The sequence below is a fragment of the Natator depressus genome, chromosome 1, assembly GCF_965152275.1.
Source record: "Natator depressus isolate rNatDep1 chromosome 1, rNatDep2.hap1, whole genome shotgun sequence".
Taxonomy (NCBI): Eukaryota; Metazoa; Chordata; order Testudines; family Cheloniidae; genus Natator; species Natator depressus.
Window position 1 is genome coordinate 320,344,769 of NC_134234.1, and position 18,642 is coordinate 320,363,410.

Below are 18,642 nucleotides of genomic sequence, written 5' to 3' on the forward strand. Positions count from 1 at the left end.
GGATGAGGACTGAGAGGTCAGATATGGAGTGATCGTTTTGTGAAAAGTATTCGCCCACGGGTGATACAGTGTTTTTGTCTTTTATCATATTTCTGTGTGAGTTCATTCAAGAGCATAGTGATTGTTTGGTTTGCCCTTCATAGTTGTTGTTGGGACATTTAGTACACTAGATGAGGTGCACCACATGCTGTGATAGGCAGGTGTAGGACCCATGGATCTTGAAAGGTGTTTTGTCGGGGAGTATTGATCAGTGTAGTAGTGGAGATATGTCTGCAGATTTTGCATCTGTTGTTCTGACAGGGTCTGATGCTGCTTTGAGTAGGTCTGTGCTGATCTGTGGGGAGCTTGGGGGATTGTTTGAAGGCCGGAAGAAGGGGTATGGGAAAGATTTCTTTCAGGATGTGATCCCCATCAGATATGGTTGTAACTGTATAATAACACTCCATATGGGGTCCAGTGGGGGGGTGGCAGATGACAATATTTGAGACAAATATCAAAATATCAAGCTAAGAGGACAGCTATAAAGTACCTGAAATTCAACCACCAGATAGTAATCAAACCAGCAGACAAAGGGGGTGCTATTGTAATCCTCAACCACGATGACTTCACCAATGAAGGCAGCTGACAACTTTCCAGCACCAGCTACTATAAAGGAGTCAGAGAAGACTCCATACCATGATTAACCCAGGAATTTAAGAATATCATCAAATCCTTCCCCAAACAATTCCAAGAGAAACTCCACAACTTCATCCCCCTCGAATCCATCCCAGGGATCTCTTAAGGCTTCACAAGATACACAAATAAGGGAATCCGGACTGACCCATCATATCTGGCCATGGCACTCTTACTGAAGGAATATCAGGACTCATAGAAACCATCCTCAAATCACTCACCATGCAAAGGGCTAGCTTCCTCCAGGACACAACCTACTTTCTCCAGAAACTCCACAACATTAACAGTCTCCCTCAGAACACCATCTTTCCCACCAAGGGATGTTGCCACCTGTCATAAATATGAAGGGAAGGGTAACAACCTTCCTGTATACAGTACTATAAAATCCCTCCTGGCTAGAGGCACAATATCCTTTTACTTGTAAGGGGTTAAGAAGCTCAGGTAACCTGGCTGGCACCTGACCAAAAGGACCAATAAGGGGACAAGATACTTTCAAATCTAGCTGGGGGGAAAGGCTTTTGTCTGCCTGTTCTGTGTGCTTGCCGGAGAGAGATCAAGAAAGCAAGCAGTCCAACTCCATTAGAATTAGTAAGTACTAGCAAGGAAATGTGTTAGTTTACTTTTGTTTTGGCTTATTTTCTCTGTGCTGAGAGGAAGGTGTATTCCTGGTTTTCTTTTGGAAACTTTAAAGTTTTTGCCCAGAGGGAAATCCTCTGTGTTTTAAATCTGATTGCCCTGTGAGATTAGCTTCCCTTCTAATTTTACAGAGATGCTTCTTTTACCTTTTTTCTTTCTAATAAAGTTCTGTTTCTTTTAAGAGCCTGACTGATTTCTCTATGGTCCTAAGACCCAGGGGTTTGGGTCTGTGATCACTTTGTAACCAATTGGTTAGGATATTATTCTTAAGCCTCCCCAGGAAAGGGGGTGTAAGGGCTTGGGGGGATATTTAGGGGGAATAGGAACTCCAAGTGGTCCTTTCCCTGATCCTTTCTTAAATCACTTGGTGGTGGCAGCGTACCCTCCAAGGGCAAAGAGTCTGTGCCTTGAGGAAGTTTTACCCTAAGCTGGTAGAAATAAGCTTAGGGGGTCTTTCATGTGGGTCCCCACATCTGTACCCTAGAGTTCAGAGTGGGGAGGGAACCCTGACACCACCCTAAACACCAATATCTCTCACAATGATTGTATTGCTGCCTCCCTCAAATATCTATCTACAAGACTACGGACAACACTTAGATATCCACCCCAAATACATCGCTAAACTCATCCATTTCATCCTCACTCCTAACAATTTTACATTCAACAACAAACACTTTGCCCAAACCATGGTAACAGCGGCGGGTACTAAGATGGCTCCCAAATATGCCAATCTCCTTGTGGGCCACCTTGAGGAAAAATTTATAGACAAATGCACCATGAAGCCAATAATATACCTGAGATATATCAATAATAATAATATTTTGACAGATGACCTAAACTCCTTCATAGATTTCCACCATGACTTCAACAACCCCCACGCGTCCATCAAACTCTCTTTACCTCACTTCTGCACCAGCATCAACTTCCTGGACACTACAGTCAGCTTCAACAATGGAACCCTACAGACTGTATACAAGAAACCCAGAGATCATCACACTTTACCTTCACAGATCCAGTAACCACCTCAAACATATCAAGAAAGCTGTTACTTGCAGCCAGGCCTTCAGATACCACAGAATATACCCTGAGTTGAAAGTCTTAATACACTTAAAACTGCCTTCATCAAACAAAGACAATCTATCAGAGAAGTAGGTTTGCATCATGGAATGGACCATGCAAATACCCTGACAGGACCTGCTTTAATACAGGAGGAAAAAACCCCTCCAAATGCACACCCATGATTGTCACCTATCACCCCACACTGGATCCCACACAGAGCATCATTAAACAGTTACAACCCATACTTGATGGGGACCATATCCTGAAAGAAATCTTTCCTGAACTACTACTCCTGGCCTTCAGACAATCTTTCCCAGATCTGAAGTAGAGCTCTGTTAGCTTGAAAGCTTGTCTCTTTTACCAGCAGAAGTTGGTTCAGTAAAAGATATAACCTCACCCACCCTGTCTTTCTAATATTCTGTCTGGGACCAATGCAGCTAGAACAACTAGTACAAACTTATCAGTCAGAGAGAGGAGCCCTTGCATCTCCCCTCCAAATTAGTCATCAGCCAAGTGGGGGATAGGGGAGCTAAATTTTATTTCCTCCTGCCAGGGCACACCAGAGTACACCCCCGATATGCCCACTCAGTCTGAGTTATGTTCTGGGTTTGAAAAACTGATTAGTGTCACTGGATGGTTAGAGGTGTTAGTGTGTTTGCTGTAGGGTGCTGAATTTCTCTGTTAAAGGTTACAGGGGTATAGTTCTTCTGTAACTAGAACGTACCCATTTGCCTGTTAATCTGCTTACAGCATGCTAATGTAAACTACTGGTTTTTCTGTAGCTTAAAACTAACCATTTCTACGTAGCATACAATTGTACAAAATAGCTTGCTGTGGAATGGTCAAAGGCTGATATGTTGTGTAACTGTTTCATTTTATGCTATTACTCTATCACTTTAAAGTACTTTTTCATAACCTGTTATTTAAACTTGGCTAAATGTATTGCAGGCTCTAAACTACTCTTCCATTTTGGGATTGCCATAATTGTTTATAGCTGTTTTATAGCTGTTTTTAATGCACCGTTACATTTTTTAAGAGCTTTTGTCTTAATATGTCTAGTATTCTTTTATCTAGATTAAACCCTTTAGAGAAAAAATTTAAAAAGTTTTATTATCGGTGTTAAAAACTCATCTATCACACCCTTCAAAAAACCGAATATGCCATAAGAACAATAACAACTGGCAAAAGCACACTGCAGATTAGAGAAAGTTGCTAAGGGCCATATCATGCTATCACTTTTTAAGCAGAAATACCCATTAGATTGGTTCAGCTTTTGACCATTCTATAACATGCTATTTTGTAAAAACTTACTCCCCTAGGGAGTTTTGCTTAAGAACTAATGGTGCATCTTGGCCCTAAGTCACATGCTATAATGGATGTATTTTTATGTTTGACCCTATCTGTTGACTGTCAAATACTCGTAGATCATTCGTGGTTCGTGTCTTCCTGAGGGTGTTGTTAAATTTACACTTAACTGCTATTAATGAATATTAACAGAATAAATCAAATGGTTCAATCTATATATTGCACAGTGAAATAGATAATGATTCCCTTAAATATGTAACTGAAAGAGAAAGATAAATACGGTGTTAGGACCCTATACTTGTACAGGTTAAACCTGCCTTTCAGTATACAGCAATATATCACATTATATGTTTTTTTTTAGAAGCTGATTTTGTAAGATCTGCAGCTCTGTGTTTATCTGTCCATGTAGAGACAACTGGATGAAGCCTTTAACGTATTTACCATACCATATAGAATCATGTTTTGTCTTGTTTTCACTTTCTTTGATTAAAATCAAGCATCCTCATCAGCAGTCGCCACAGCCCACATTGATATACCTGAGTAAAAACACCTTGAGCCTTTACCCATCTTCCTAGAATCTTTCTGTTTTCACTGTGAGATATTTCCTAATGGGAGATCTAAACACTTTTTAGTTTGTTGAGCATTCTTTGGTTTTGAACAGAATTAAGCCCCTCTCAACATTTTACAAATGGCTTTAAAGATCTTCCATGAAAAAAAAAGAAAAAAGCATATTAAGCCCAGTGAATCAGAGCAGAAGTTGTAGCATCCATCGTTAATATCCATCTCCACATAATAACATTAACGCGGCTTGAAACTATGTCTGGTTAAAATAATAGATGATCCCTGTAAGTAACAATTACATCAAAATAAACCAGCACCAAAACATACAATTCTATTACACGTCAGAACAATTTGCCCCAAGAAAATAGAGGTGACAGAACCTTAGAGGCAAAAATGAGTAAGCAGGACAGAAGAAGACAGCACTATTAATTAACACTGGAATATATTAATTAGAAATAGTAAAATGTATGAAAAAGTACAAAGTCATAAATTACTTTGTTTTGGAAAAACTATGAATTGTGCATTATCTGAAATGATTCATAGATTTTTAAGGCCAGAAGGGACCATTGTGATTATCTAGTCTGACCTTGTCTGAAACACAGTTCCTAGAATGTTACTGAGTAGTTCCTGCATCAAGACCATATCTTCTTATTGAGTTAGAGCATGTTTTTTAGAAAGATATAGTGATGGAGAAGCCACCACATCCCTTGGTAAGTTTTTACCAATGGTATATTATTTTTACTCTTAAAAATTTTGCATCTTATGTCTACTGCCATCACAAGAGGAAATTGAGTGTGATATCGCTACTGAATAGGTCATTTTGGTGGCCACTGATAGCAAGTTGGGTGTGAAGAAACTTAAAAGGTATTGCAGATATTCCTTAAATCTGGAACATATCTAAGAGGGTATGGGGCCATCATAACAAATATCTTGTGTTATTTCTCCTCTGTGTATTCCAGTTCATTCTGGAATGCTAATTTATTAGACCTCTGAAATCAAATAAGTTTCTGAGGCTATAAATAAAATCTTGTATCCTCTCAAATATATTGACTGAATTTTAATTTTCTTTCTAGTACCTTTATTAAAATGCCTTACAGACTTGTTAAAAATGTTAGTTTGTTATAGGAATATCTAATACTAGCCAGGATACTTATTGATGTTTCAAAGAGTTAGTTTCCTGTACCATACGTCTAATTTTAACTTTGCTTATATCTAGAATTTGTAAGCGACCACATTTAATTTTTAAAAAGGACAAATTTTAGAGACTATCTTATTTGGCTTTCCAAGAGCATACCAAACATCAAAACTGGGCACAGAAACATAACATCGATTGTTAGTATTAAATATAAATTTTCTTGACAAAATGGCAGTGATAGATTGGATACTGCAGTAAGACGTCAGACTCATTCCTTTCTTTGAAGAGCGAGACATTGACTATAATCATCAGTTTCCAGTAGGTGATCAGAAAAGGCAAATCTCCGTTAGTGCAATGGTGGTATCAGCAAGAGCAAATAAGTTATTTTGAGCACAGTACTGTGCATTCTATAAATAAACACCGTGGCCAAAATTCTCAAAAATACACTAAGTCCATATTTAGGCACTTGCCTAGTTTTCAAAACTTTTGTCTATTCAGTGGATCCCATTGACCAGACTTGGACCTAAGAGTCTAACTTTAGCTCTTGTTTTTAAAAACATTGGGCCTAGAAAACAACTGCATCACTTTCCATTGGAAATGTTGCAAGAACAGCAATATATTTCAAAGGGTTGTGTACTGTAGTATATACTGTACTAGGCATGAAGATGTGACAGGTATTGTAATTTTCTCTCAGGATGGGAATAATTGGAAATTATTCAAGAAATGAGTAACTCCAACAGTGGATCTATTTAAAGCATAGTTTTTAAGGTTACAATCTATTTAGGCCCAGATAGATACTTTTGCATTTGAATGGCCAGTAAGGCATCATATGGTGCATATGTCTCCTTACTGGCAGTCATTTCTGAGCTGATTGATAGAAGAAGTAAAAGGATTCAATAATTTTCTTTTGGCCAAGATGACACTTGTTCATATTTGTAATAACAGTGAAAGAGACTCAGCATTTCTGTAAAAGAAAATATTTGTTACTATAAACCAGTGATACTCAGACCTCAGTGGTTCAGGAGCCAAGTTAGTGATCAACATTATCCCAAAGACCCACAGTAGTGTAAATTAATTGTTTCTTTTACTATACTACTATATTTTCATATTTAAACAGTATGATGGGAAATATTTAGTTTAGATAGATATACGTTATTCTCACAGCAAAATGACTCACCAAGTATTATTATTTTATCAGTTACAGTTGGTTAATAACATAGTAAAAGCGTTCTGATTGGTTAATAATTAAATCACACAGTGTTTTAATATCATGTGCTGCAAAGAGCAACAGGAGACACATTAAAGAGCCACTTGGAGTTTGTGAGCTTCAGTCTGAGTATCACTGCTGTAAACAAACTCAACCATCTGATTCTGAAGTTCCGTTTTTTATCCCTCAGATTGGTAAGTATACTGAAAGGCAGGTTTAACCTGTACAAGTATAGGGTCCTAACACCGTATTTATCTTTCTCTTTCAGTTACATATTTAAGGGAATCATTATCTATTTCACAACAATATCAATAACCATCACAACATGGCCCACACAGACTGATGTGGGTAGAAGGCAGTTCTCTAAAGGCACTCTGATTCCCTACTCACATGTAGATGAGCTTAACAATATACTCTCTCAGGGTGGAACAGAAGGGATTCAATGTGGTCTGTCATAAAGCTTCAAATTTACATTCTAGCTCTTCTAGCTGCCTGTTGCCCTGGATCCTGATTACCCACAAGGCCTTGTCAATCTGGTATGGGTTTGCTGTGGAGGACAAGCAACTGAAGGAAGCCAGATGGCATGTGTAAGGGGTAGGGAGAGGCCTTGTAGAGAAAATTTCTGTATATATCTCAGAAAAACAAAAGCAAAATTCTCCCCCCCCGACCCCCAAATAAACATTCAATATCCATTTTTTATGTGAGAGATCTTAAAACAAGAGGTATCATCCAAGAAATTGCTGTTGAGACAGCTAGAAAAAATACTTTGTTTTATTAATCAGGGTAGGGAAGATTTTTATATTCTTTGAGATAGAGAATGATCTCCAAGAAAAGACTCTTTCCAGTATAGTTCCTTACTGGAATTATTCAACTCTCCAAGTAAAACAATTAGTGTGCATTTAACGATAATATCAACCTTTCTTAACATACATAAATTCTACTAACTGGTATTTTACAAAGACTATTAACTTAAGGCAAGACTCTGCAAAGCAATCCGCAATGGAGAGCTGTGTACCCTCAGGGAGGTACGATTAACTCACTGGGACTTTGTGAGAGTGTAAGGAGCTGCCTTGCACAGATTGCTATGCAAGATCGAGGCCTTAGCACCAAAAAGAAATTACTGTTCTCATCTGTGGAGTGAAGTGTCCTTTTAAAAGCTCTCATATGGCACTCTTAGAAATCTTCAAAGGGAAACTGTCAGTTCTTTCTGTCTAGGCATTTATAGTTTCCACTCACCCACATAAGACGTTTTGTAAAAATAAACTTCATAAAATCTTAAATATCACACAACAATGTATGTAACTTTTCAAATTTAAACTTGATTTATACTTGCAATAATTACTTCAAATTTTGTAACAACACAATGGATATAATACTACATATAGATATAAGTAACTCATCTAATTTCTCCTGATTCCTGTGGCATGAGCCATTTCTATGAAGCACAAAGAAAAAGTATTAATATTCCTTCAAATGTCCTGCAGATCTGCTGCCTTCCTCCAATTTTCAGGTTTGCATGTGTTGTACCTTTTCTTTGTATCTGATGGTGGCAGTGTATTGGAACTGGATGCTGCAGAATATTGGTTGTTTTGGGAGTAGATATTTACTTGTTTAGCATATAATTGTTAAAAACCTGGATAACACACCAGAGATCCATATGATTATGTAAAAAAAAAATAGTGATATATGCTGTAGATTTATTTCTGGGCAATACTCAAGATTTATGTAAACAGTGTGCAATTTGGGAAGTTTTGAATATCAGTTACTTCTGGCAACTTTCCATGGTTTAAATGACATTTTAGTTTGTAGCCAAGAGGTGTTTCTAGCCAGAATGTTAGAATTACTTCATTATGCAGTCAGAGCTACTAAATTATTAATGTATTATTTACAGATACTTGGAGGATATATTTGTTTCATTTCATCAGAAAAATAGGTTATCCAATATTGTATTAAGCTGGTAGGGTCTAAAACAGGGGTGGGCAAACTTTTTGGCCTGAGGGCCACATCTGGGTACGTAAATTGTATGGCGGGCCATGAATGCTCACAGAATTGGAATTGGGGTGCAGGAGGGGGTGAGGACTCTGGCCAGGGGTGCAGACTCTGGGGTGGGGCCAGAAATGAGGAGTTCAGGATGCGGGAGGTGGCTCAGGATTTGGGCAGGAGTTTGAGGTGCGGGGGGGAGGGGGGGGAGGGCTCTAGCTGGAGGTGCAGGCTCTGGGGTGGGGCTGGGGATGTGGGGTTTGGGGCACAGGAGGGTGCTCTGGGCTCGGATTGAGGGGTTCAGAGGGTGGGAGAGGGATCAGGGCTGGAGCAGAGGGTTGGGGCCTGGGATGGGGCCAGGAGTACAGGCTCCGGGCGGAGCTTACCTCAAGCAGCTCCCGGAAGCAGTGGCATGTCCCCCTCTCTGGCTCCTACATAGAGGCATGGCCAGGTGGCTCTGTGCTGCCCCGCCCGCAGGCGCCACCCCCGCAGCTCCCATTGGCCACAGTTCCTGGCACGTGTGTGGAGCAACCCCCAACCCTGCTCCCCAGCGGGAGCTCAAGGGCTGGATTAAATCGACTGTCGGCCGGATGTGGCCCGTGGGCTGTAGTTTGCCCACCCTGGTCTAAAAATGATAGAAAAACCAACACACAGCATATATTTTAATTCTTTCTTTCTCTCACAACCCGCATAGCCTCCATTATTGGGGTAGAACTAGGAGAAAAGCTCAGATGTGTTTTTAAGCACTGATATTTTCTTCTTTATTTTTTTTTAAAGCTGCAGGTTATCCTCTAATTTTACAAGTAAACTTTTCAAGTGTCATACATGAATTAATTCCATGTGCCAGTTCCATTACAAATGAGTTAAATGGATGGATAGTATAGACAACAATAGTGCCACTCTGAGAAATTTTATCTGATGATTTGTTGCTGTATTTTTGATAAATCAGTAACCAACTTATAGATCACTTAAATATTGTATTACTCAAATTTTATGCAGATGTAAGGAAACCAGAGACTAAAATCTCTGAAACATTCCCACATCTACCAGAGGTCCCCTATACAAGTTTTGTACTTTCTGCATGTTCTTGCCAGGAGTATTTGGGAAAAGTGCAATTTGTTCTGTGGAATCGTAAGTCCCATTGGAAGTGAGAGATCAATGGATTCAATAAAGATTTAGCTGAGTTTGGTCTGTCTGTGTATCTTGGGTACTTTAAATAGTCCACATTTACCATAATATCTGAGTGCTTCACTATCTTTATTGCATTTATCATCACAAAGTTTCTGTGAGATAGGGGAATACTGTGAGCTCCATTTTACAGCTGGGGAACTGAGGCACAGCAAGACTAAGTGACTTGCCCAAGGTCACATAGGAAATCTGTGTCAGAGCTGGGAATTGAACCTGGTCCCTGAGTCCCAGTCTCTAGCCACTGGAACACCCATCCTCTCCATAATGTATAAATAGACTTGAAAATATTGAAAAAGCTGCCATTCCCCAAACTTTTTGTTTACTGTATAGCTGTAATTTGTTGCCCAAGAATTACCCTGTTCTGACTGGTATAATGAATAACCTTGTCATTAACCTAGTGAATTACAACTTGCACTAGGGAAAAAAATAAATCCCGACATGTTTGAAATGTGTTTCCTCCTCTCCCTGGCTGCTCTGACTGTGCTGCTGGTGCAGTCTACTGCACAACTTAATTAGGCCTTTTTTTCTGCAAGGCTTACATTTTTAGAATAGTAATAAAGAAGGCGAATGGAGTGGCTGCTGCAGGTAAGCACTATGGAAACCTGTCACGACAAGAGTGTTTCAAAGCAAAGAGAATGATCACCTATTTAAAAAGTAAAACTACCTGCAAGATTCCAAAGGACCAACTATTTCAGTAGGGTCAGGGAAGGAGAAAGGACTAGGGAGATGCTAGAAAGAGGATATATTTATTATTCCTAAGTTTCTTTTTCAATGGAGAGGGGGGAAATTGTTTCTGCTTTTATGCTTTGTATCCCTCAATGTATTTATTTCCTTGAAACTCAGAACTGCCTGCCTGATGTATTATAATGTTGCACTAGCGACACGGTATTTGTGATTGATTGGGTACATCCATTATTAAGTCCTCTTTTGGGGTGTTTTTAACTGCTAAAAATGCCAGTTTGGCTAAAATTTCTCACCTTTGTTCTCAAGTGATCAACTATTTGGAAATTGAAAACAAAATAATTGGTGGTGTTATTTAAAATTATATTGTTCTTGTTATCTCTAGATTTCAATGTGCTTTACATAGGTGGGGACCATTAGCCCCTTCAGAGATGGAGAAACTGAGGCATAGTGGCACTAGGTCACACAGGAAGTCATTGTTAGGACCTGTATTTGGACTCAGGTCTTTTGATGTCTAGTTGCGTACTCTATTCAGTGCCCCATACTGCATCATACATTAATGAAAAATCTTTCAAATGTAATTAGTTATTTCTAAAGCACTTAGAACAGAGGTGGGCAAACTTTTTGGCCCAAGGGCCACATCTGAGTATGGAAATTGTATGGCGGGCCATGAATTCTCACGAAATTGGGGTTGGGGTGCAGGAGGGGGTGAGGGCTATGGACTGGGGTGGGGGCTCTGGGGTGGGGCCAGAAATGAGGAGTTCAGGGTGCAGGAGGGGGCTCCGGTCTGGGGTAAGGGGTTGGGGCACAGGGTGTGTGTGTGTGAGGGCTCTGGCTGGAGGTGCAGCCTCTGGGATGGGGCTGGGGATGAGGAGCTAGGGTTGCAAGAGGGTGCTTGGGCTGGGACCGAGGGGTTCGGAGTGCTGGAGGGGGCTCTGGGCTGGGACAAGGCGTTGGGGAGTGGGAGGGGGTGAGGGGTACAGGCTCCGGGCAGCAGTTACCTCAAGCAGCTCCCAGAAGCAGTGGTATGTCCCCCTCTCCGGCTCCTACGTGGAGGGGCGGCCAGGTGGCTCTGTGCACTGCGTTGTCTGCGCTGCCTCATCCCGCAGCTCCCAGTGACCGCAGTTCCCGGGGGTGGCGCTTGGGGTGGGGGCAGTGTGTGGCGCCCCCTGGCTGCCCCGATGCATAGGAACCGGAGGGGGGACATGCAGCTCCAGCTGCTTCTGGGGCTGGAGCATGGGAGCAGGGCAAGCCCCAGACCTTGCTTCCCAGCAGGAGCTCGAGAGCCGGATTAAATCGGCTGGCAGGCCGGATGTGGCCTGCGGGCCGTAGTTTGCCCGCCCCTGACTTAGAACATGCAAAGTGCCATAGAAATGGGGTTAGGTATTATTACTACTAAGCTTGGTAGGTACTGTACATAGCCTTCAGTTACATTCATTTGCAATGCCTACTATGTGTCTTTCCATAACTGTTTGGCAATATGGTTAGATATGGTGATACACCCACGTGCAAGAGCTACTCCTGCGGGAATTATGCACCTAAAATTCTGCACATATTTTAAAATTCTGCGTATTTTCTTTGTCAAAATAACACCCTAGAATCACTCCAGTTTCAATTATTTTGGTAATTTATTTCAAAATACCTTTCAACAAGTATGTTAACAATACAGATAACAGCAAAAAAGATTCCCCCAGGAGTAGAGTTAAAGAAACCCCTGGACAACCCAGTTCCAGTTGGGGGATGTTGGAGGGGGCTGTGTGGGGCCCCCAGAGCCCACACATCTGCACTCCCATCCCCCCAGAGTCCAGCTGCATGGCACCCCCTGGCTCAGACACCAACACCCTTTTCCCCCCCAGAGCCCAGCCACGGGGCACCACGGCCCAGACAACAGCACCCCCTTTCCTCTAGAGCCCAGCCACAGGCCACAACCCTAGCCCAGACAGCAGCACCCCCAGGGCCTTTACTCCCTCCAGTGTCTTTACTGTCCTGCGAAGGGATGTGGGTATGGTGCAGCCCTGCCCTTCTTACCCTTTTTCAGAGTTGGGTCTCCCGTAAGGTTGCCAACTTTTTAATGGCACAAAATCGAACACCCCTGTGCTGCCCTTTCCCTGGGGCCCTGCCCCTTCCCCGAGGCTCCGCCCCAGCTCACTCTATCCTTCCTCTTCCGTCACTCGCTCTCCCCCGCCCTCGCTCACTGGCTGGGGCAGGAGGTTGGGGTGCAAGACAGGGGTGAGGGCTCTGGCTGGGGGTGCGGCTGGCAATTAGGGGTTTGGGGTGTGGGAGAGGGCTCCAGGCTGGGGCAGGGGTTTGGGTGTGGGGGAGGTATGGGCTCTGGGATGGGGGTGTGGGCTCCGGGTGGGGCCAGAAATGAGGGGTTCAGGGTGCAGGAGAGGGCTCTGGGCTGGGGCAGGGGGTTGGGATGCGGGGGGCGTGAGGACTCCGGCTGGGGATGCAGGCTCTGGGGTGGGGCAGGAGATGAGGGATTTGGGGTTCAGGAGGGGGCTCCGGGCTGGAGCCAAGGGGTTTGGGGTGTGGGATGGGGTGCAGGCTCTGGCTGCGGGTGTGGACTTGTGGGTGGGGCCGGGTGTGATGTTGCACTCTATATGATTTTATGAAAATATGCTAATGGGTATGAATATAATGTAACTGGAATATGCTTCATGCAAAAGGTTTCTTGTAAGGTATCATTACAAGGTTTATAATCTACTGAGTGTGGTCATCCTATTTGTATGTATGTATCATTCTTGTGTCTGAAACCAGAAATATGAAATGTAACTCTGAGGGCCTATTGTAGTTATGCAAAGTGTGGGCCACTAATGGTGGTTTGGAATCTTGATGGCTCCCATCAACCAGGACAATTGACTGTGGATGGCTCTGTTTGTAGGCAGGCCTTCCTGCGGGTCAGGCTGGAAGGAATGAAGGCTTGGGGTCTCACAGGATATGTGACCATGTCACCTGATACTGAAATCCATCTTAAACCTGGTGCTTTTCCATTTAGAAGGGGTGGTGGGGACCCAGAGAGACAGAAGATTCCCGCCTTGTGCCAAAGCCATATAAGGGGGTGGAACAGAACAAAGGGGGCTGCAATCATGAGAAATCCCCTAGCTACCACCTGAGCTGGAACAAGGGCTGTATCAGGGGAAAGGATTGTGCCCAGACTAGGAAGGCGTCCAGTCTATGATAGAAGCTTATTGAAACATCTGAGGGTGAGGTTGTATCTGTATTCAGTTTTCTTACTGAATACAGATAGACTTGCGTGTTTTATTTTATTTTGCTTGGTAATTCACTTTGTTCTGTTGGTTACTACTTGGAACCACTTAAATCCTACTTTTTGTATTTAATAAAATCACTTTTCACTTATTAATTAACCCAGTGTATGTATTAATATCTGGGGAGGCAGGGGGAAAACAGCTGTGTATATCTCTCTATCAGTGTTATAGAGGGTGAACAATTTATGAGTTTACCCTGTATAAGCTTTATACAGGGTAAAACGGATTTATTTGGAGTTTGGATCCCATTGGGAGTTGGGCATCTGAGTGTTAGAGACAGGAACACTTCTTTCAGTTAAGCCTGAAGTTTGTGGGACATGGTTCATACCTGGGTCTGTGTTTGCAGCCGGCAAGCGTGTCTGGCTCAAATAAGGCAAGTTTCTGGAGTCTGAAGCTGGCAGGGAAAACGGGTTAGAAGTAGTCTCAGCACATCGGTTGGCAGTTCCCAAGAGGGTTTCTGTGATCCAACCTGTCACACTGGGGATGAGGGATTTCGGGTGCAAGAGGGGGCTTAGGGATGGTGCTGGGGGTTGGTGTGTGGGGGGGCAGTGAGGGCTCCAGCAGGGGGTGCGGGCTCTGGGGTGGGGCTGGGGATGATGGGCTTGGGGTGTAGGAGGGGGCTCAGGACTGAAGCAGGGGGTTGGAGTGTTGTGGGGGTTGAGAGGTGCGGGCTCCTGTAGGGAGTTTGCGTGCGAGAGGGGACTCTGGGCTGAGATAGGGACTTGGGGTGCGGGAGGAATTTCGGGGTGCGGGGTCCCTTAGCCCTGCTACGCTGCCAACCTGAGCCTCAAGGATCCCAGTTTCACTGGGTGTTCCGGTTGAAAACCAGATGCCTGGCAACCCTAGTTTCCTGGGCCCTCTCCCACCCCCGGGAGAATGAGGATCAAGCAGAGCATGCAGCCTCCACTCCAGCCAGGCTGGGCACTCCTCTCACTGTGGGATGGGCTCTGCAGAGTCCAGCGGCCCCTAGTGGCAGCCAGCAACTCTGCAGTCCCAATTCTGCGGGGGAACAGGGAATTCTGCAAAATTCTGCATTGTGCAGTGGTGCAGAATTCCCCCAAGAGTAAGCATGGATAGATAGATAAATGCATGAAATAAATGTGTTTGGATTTATTTCAGTGATTAACAATTCAAATAAACACAAGTGATGAATGATATCTGTGGATATACTGAAAACACACATTGAGTTCAAATTCTACTTTTTTGAGGTGCCTGGGCATTTACTTTCCCAGAGTAGGCCTGGACTACACTAAAAATTTAGGTCAGCCCAGCTATGTCGCTCCTGGGTGTGAAAAATCCAGTCCTGAGCAACATAGTCATGCTGATCTAACCCTCAGTGTAGAATTCTTCTTTTGATCTAGCTACCACCTCTCAGGGAGGTGTGGATTGTCTATGCCAATAGGAGAACCCCTCCCATTGGTGTAGGTAGTATCACACAGAAGCGCTACAGCAGTGCAGCTGCAGGTGTACCACTGTAGTGTTTCAAGTGTAGACAAGCTCATAGACAGGAACATAAGGATGGCCATACTGGGTCAGAACAATGTTCCATCGAGCCCAGTATCCTGTCTTCTGACAATGGCCAATGCCAGGTACTTGCAAGAGAATAAACAGAACAGGCAATCAAGTGATCCATTCCCTATTGTCCACTCCCGGTTTCTGGCAAGCAGAGGCTAGAGACACACTGAGCATGGGGTTGCATCCCTGACCTTCTTGACTAATAGCCATTGATGGACCTATCCTCCATGAACTTATCTAATTCTTTTTTGAACCCCTTTTTTGAAGCCTTCACAACATCCCCTGGCAACAAGTTCCACAAGTTGACTGTGTGTTGTGTGAAGAAGTATTTCCTTCTGTTTGTTTTAAGCCTGCTGCCTATGAATTTCATTGGTGACCCCTAGTTCTTGTGTTATGTGAAAGAGTAAATAATACTTCCTTATTTGCTTTTTCCACACCAGTCATGATTTTATAGACCTCTATCAATCCCCTGTTGGTTGTCTCTTTTCCAGTCTAAAAAGTCTCAGTCTTTTTAATCTCTCCTCATACAGAAGCTGTTCTATACCCTTAATCATTTTCATTGCCCTTCTCTGTATCTTTTCCTTTTTTGCATGCAGTATTCAAGGTGTGGGCGTACCATGGATTTATATAGTAGCATTATGATATTTTCTGTCTTATTATCTGTCCTTTCTGTAATGGTTCCTTACATTCTGTTAGCTTTTTCGACTGGTGTTGCATATTGAGTGTATGTTTTCAGAATACTATCCACAGTGATTCTAAGATCTCTTTCTTGAGTGGTACCAGATAATTTAGATCCACCATTATGTATGTATAGTTGAGATTGTGTTTTCCAGTGTGCATTAGTTTGCACTTATCAACATTGAATTTTATCTGCCATTTTGTTGCCCAGTCACCCAGTTTTGTGAGATCCCTTTGTAACTCTTCATAATCTGTTTTGGACTGAACTATTTTGAGTAATTTTGTATCATCTGCTAATATTGCCACTTCACTGTTTATCCCTTTTTCCAGATCATTTATGAATATGTTGAATAGGACTGGTCCCAGTACAGACCCCTGGGGGACACCACTATTTATCTCTCTGCATTCTGAAAACTGACCATTTATTCCTACCCTTTGTTTCCTATCTTTTAACGAGTTACTGATCCATTAGAGGACCTTCCCTCTTATCCCATGACTGTTTGCTTTGCTTAAAAGCCTCTGGTGAGGGACATTGTCAAAGGCTTTGTGAAAGTCCACTGGATCCCCCTTGTCCACATGTTTGTTTGACCCCCCCCCCCCCCCCGAAGAATTTTAATAGATTAGTGAGGCATGTTTTCCCTTTACAAAAACTGTGGCGATGGCTCCCCTACCAAATTGTGGTAGTCTAAATGTCTGATCATTCTGTTCTTTACTATAGTTTCAACCAGTTTGCCTGGTACAGAAGTTAGGTCTGTAATTGTGAGGATCGCCTCTGGAACGTTTTAAAAAAATTGGTGTCACATTAGCTAGCCTCCAGTCACGTGGTACAGAAGCTGATTTAAATGATAGGTTACGTACCATAGATAGTAGTTCTGCATATTAGAGTTCCTTCAGACTTCTTGGGTGAATACTACCAAGTCCTGGTGACTTATTAATGTCTTAATGATATGAAACAGCCCAGCGGGTTTCTGTTAGAAATGCAGGGAAACAATTAATATGTGTTAATTGGGAAACAAAAATATCAGTAGAGAAATTAGATTAATTTTTAAACCTTTCCTAACTGAGGAAATCAACATGTCTAAAAATTGTAAAAGGACTTGTCAGGGTGCAGAAATAATTTCAAATGAGTAAATTCATTCTTTTCACTGTTTAAGTTAATCAATGGCAGAATAGATACTTTCTTTTTAAATTAAACTGTTCTGGAGCTGAGACTTTTCACATTTCAGCTCAAACTCAGTTTTATACTGCTGAGTTATTAATCCCTGAAAATAATAGAAATGTTGATAGGCTCACTGTATTGTAGAAAGGATCCTGATCATACAGTTTCTGGTGGGACAGTTTGCATTTATTGAAATGTGCATGTTGAATTAACACCAGATTATAGAATCATGCAGTCTTTCATGTCTGCTTTCAGCTGTGCTGTAGAATGGTTTATCCTCCCCACCCTCTCGCCTCCCATAATGCATATGTCCTACATAGTGGTACAATAGGCAGGCTAATGTGTCCATCTGCAGTACTGTGGTTTTTGTACAAGTGAAACTCTTCACAGCTACCAGCTTGTGTATATGGTTAATGAAAATGGATTGACAGACATGTTTATGTGACTGATCTTTTTAAAATATATTTCCTGTAGGTGTTTGTGACTCATAAATGCAGAATTAGGCCCAAAAATCTCAGACAGGATAATGGGGTATTTGCAAGTACTTTACTGTACTTTACCATGCTATACAACAAATAGCCCTGCATTTTTCCGGTGTTTATTTGTAAGGATTTATTATACTGAGGCCCAGGAAATCCCATCATTTCTGTTCCTATTTTTATGATCGTGCAAGAAAGTGGTTTATAAGTAGTTTCTATAAATGGATCTTCTTGAAAATATGGTATAATCTCTACAGGATTTTTATATAACTTTTCTGTGGTAAAGTAGTAGGTGATAAATGAAAGGTCATAATTTGTATATTACTTTACTTTTGTATGAGTAATCACTTCAGTCAATTACCAGAATCTTTGTAATCTGTTTAGTGATGGTTTTATCTAGGAACCCTTTGAATGATAATTTAAATGTATTAATTCCTTGCCCCAGGCTTTCCTTTCTGAAGGGTTAAGCTTCATTGATCTGGCACATTGCCCAAAATATATTAAAACTAGAGTTTCCTTTAGAAAGATTGGTTTTAAGATTGGCTTAAAGCTAGATATTGCTATAGAGAGAATTAAAACTGAACTCTTTTGAATCTGAAAGTTAAAAATAAAAGGCCCAAGCCCGCAAAACACTCACAAGAGTCCCTCTGTAGACATTACTTCACACACACTGCTTACGAGTTAGATTTTGCACAATCAGACCCAGTGTGAAGCAAAATACCAATTGAATCTTCAGCAGCATATTCTTACAATCTCTTGTTAATGTGTAATAGATGCTTAGTGAAATGTAAGACATTACCCGGAACACTGAAGAAAGGCATTTTGAGATGTGAGTTAGTTTGGCTCCTTAGCAATTATCAAATGTCAGTTCTGGTCACGCTAGATATATTCTTCACAGAACATCAGTCATGAAAACATAGGAATGTTTAGTAACACTGATCTTAGTTTTTCACAGAAAGAGGAGGTTTTAAATTAGAGGCTGCTGCTTTAGTCTGCTGCTGTGTTCTGTGTTGTCCATCTGTTTAAGCTATAAAATCCTTAAGACAAGGGACATGTCTTCCTCTCTGCATTGGGCAGCACAGAGCATGCTTCAAAACTGAGTGAAGTCCAGAAATATG

At 42.0% G+C, this 18,642-nt stretch overlaps 1 protein-coding gene and 1 long non-coding RNA gene across 3 annotated transcripts in view; one reads left to right on the forward strand and one right to left on the reverse strand.

Moving 5' to 3' along the window:
* The window catches only part of COG5 (component of oligomeric golgi complex 5), a 304,028-nt gene that overhangs the window by 168,013 nt on the left and 117,373 nt on the right, over nucleotides 1-18,642 (forward strand). The gene's annotated exons all lie outside the window — the stretch shown is intronic.
* LOC141987301 (uncharacterized) overlaps nucleotides 1-18,642 on the reverse strand; it is a 59,269-nt gene that overhangs the window by 23,349 nt on the left and 17,278 nt on the right. For both annotated transcript variants that reach the window (XR_012639490.1, XR_012639491.1), the window contains exon 2: nucleotides 16,745-16,854. This is a non-coding gene — a long non-coding RNA (uncharacterized LOC141987301). The remainder of the gene's footprint in view (nucleotides 1-16,744; nucleotides 16,855-18,642) is intronic.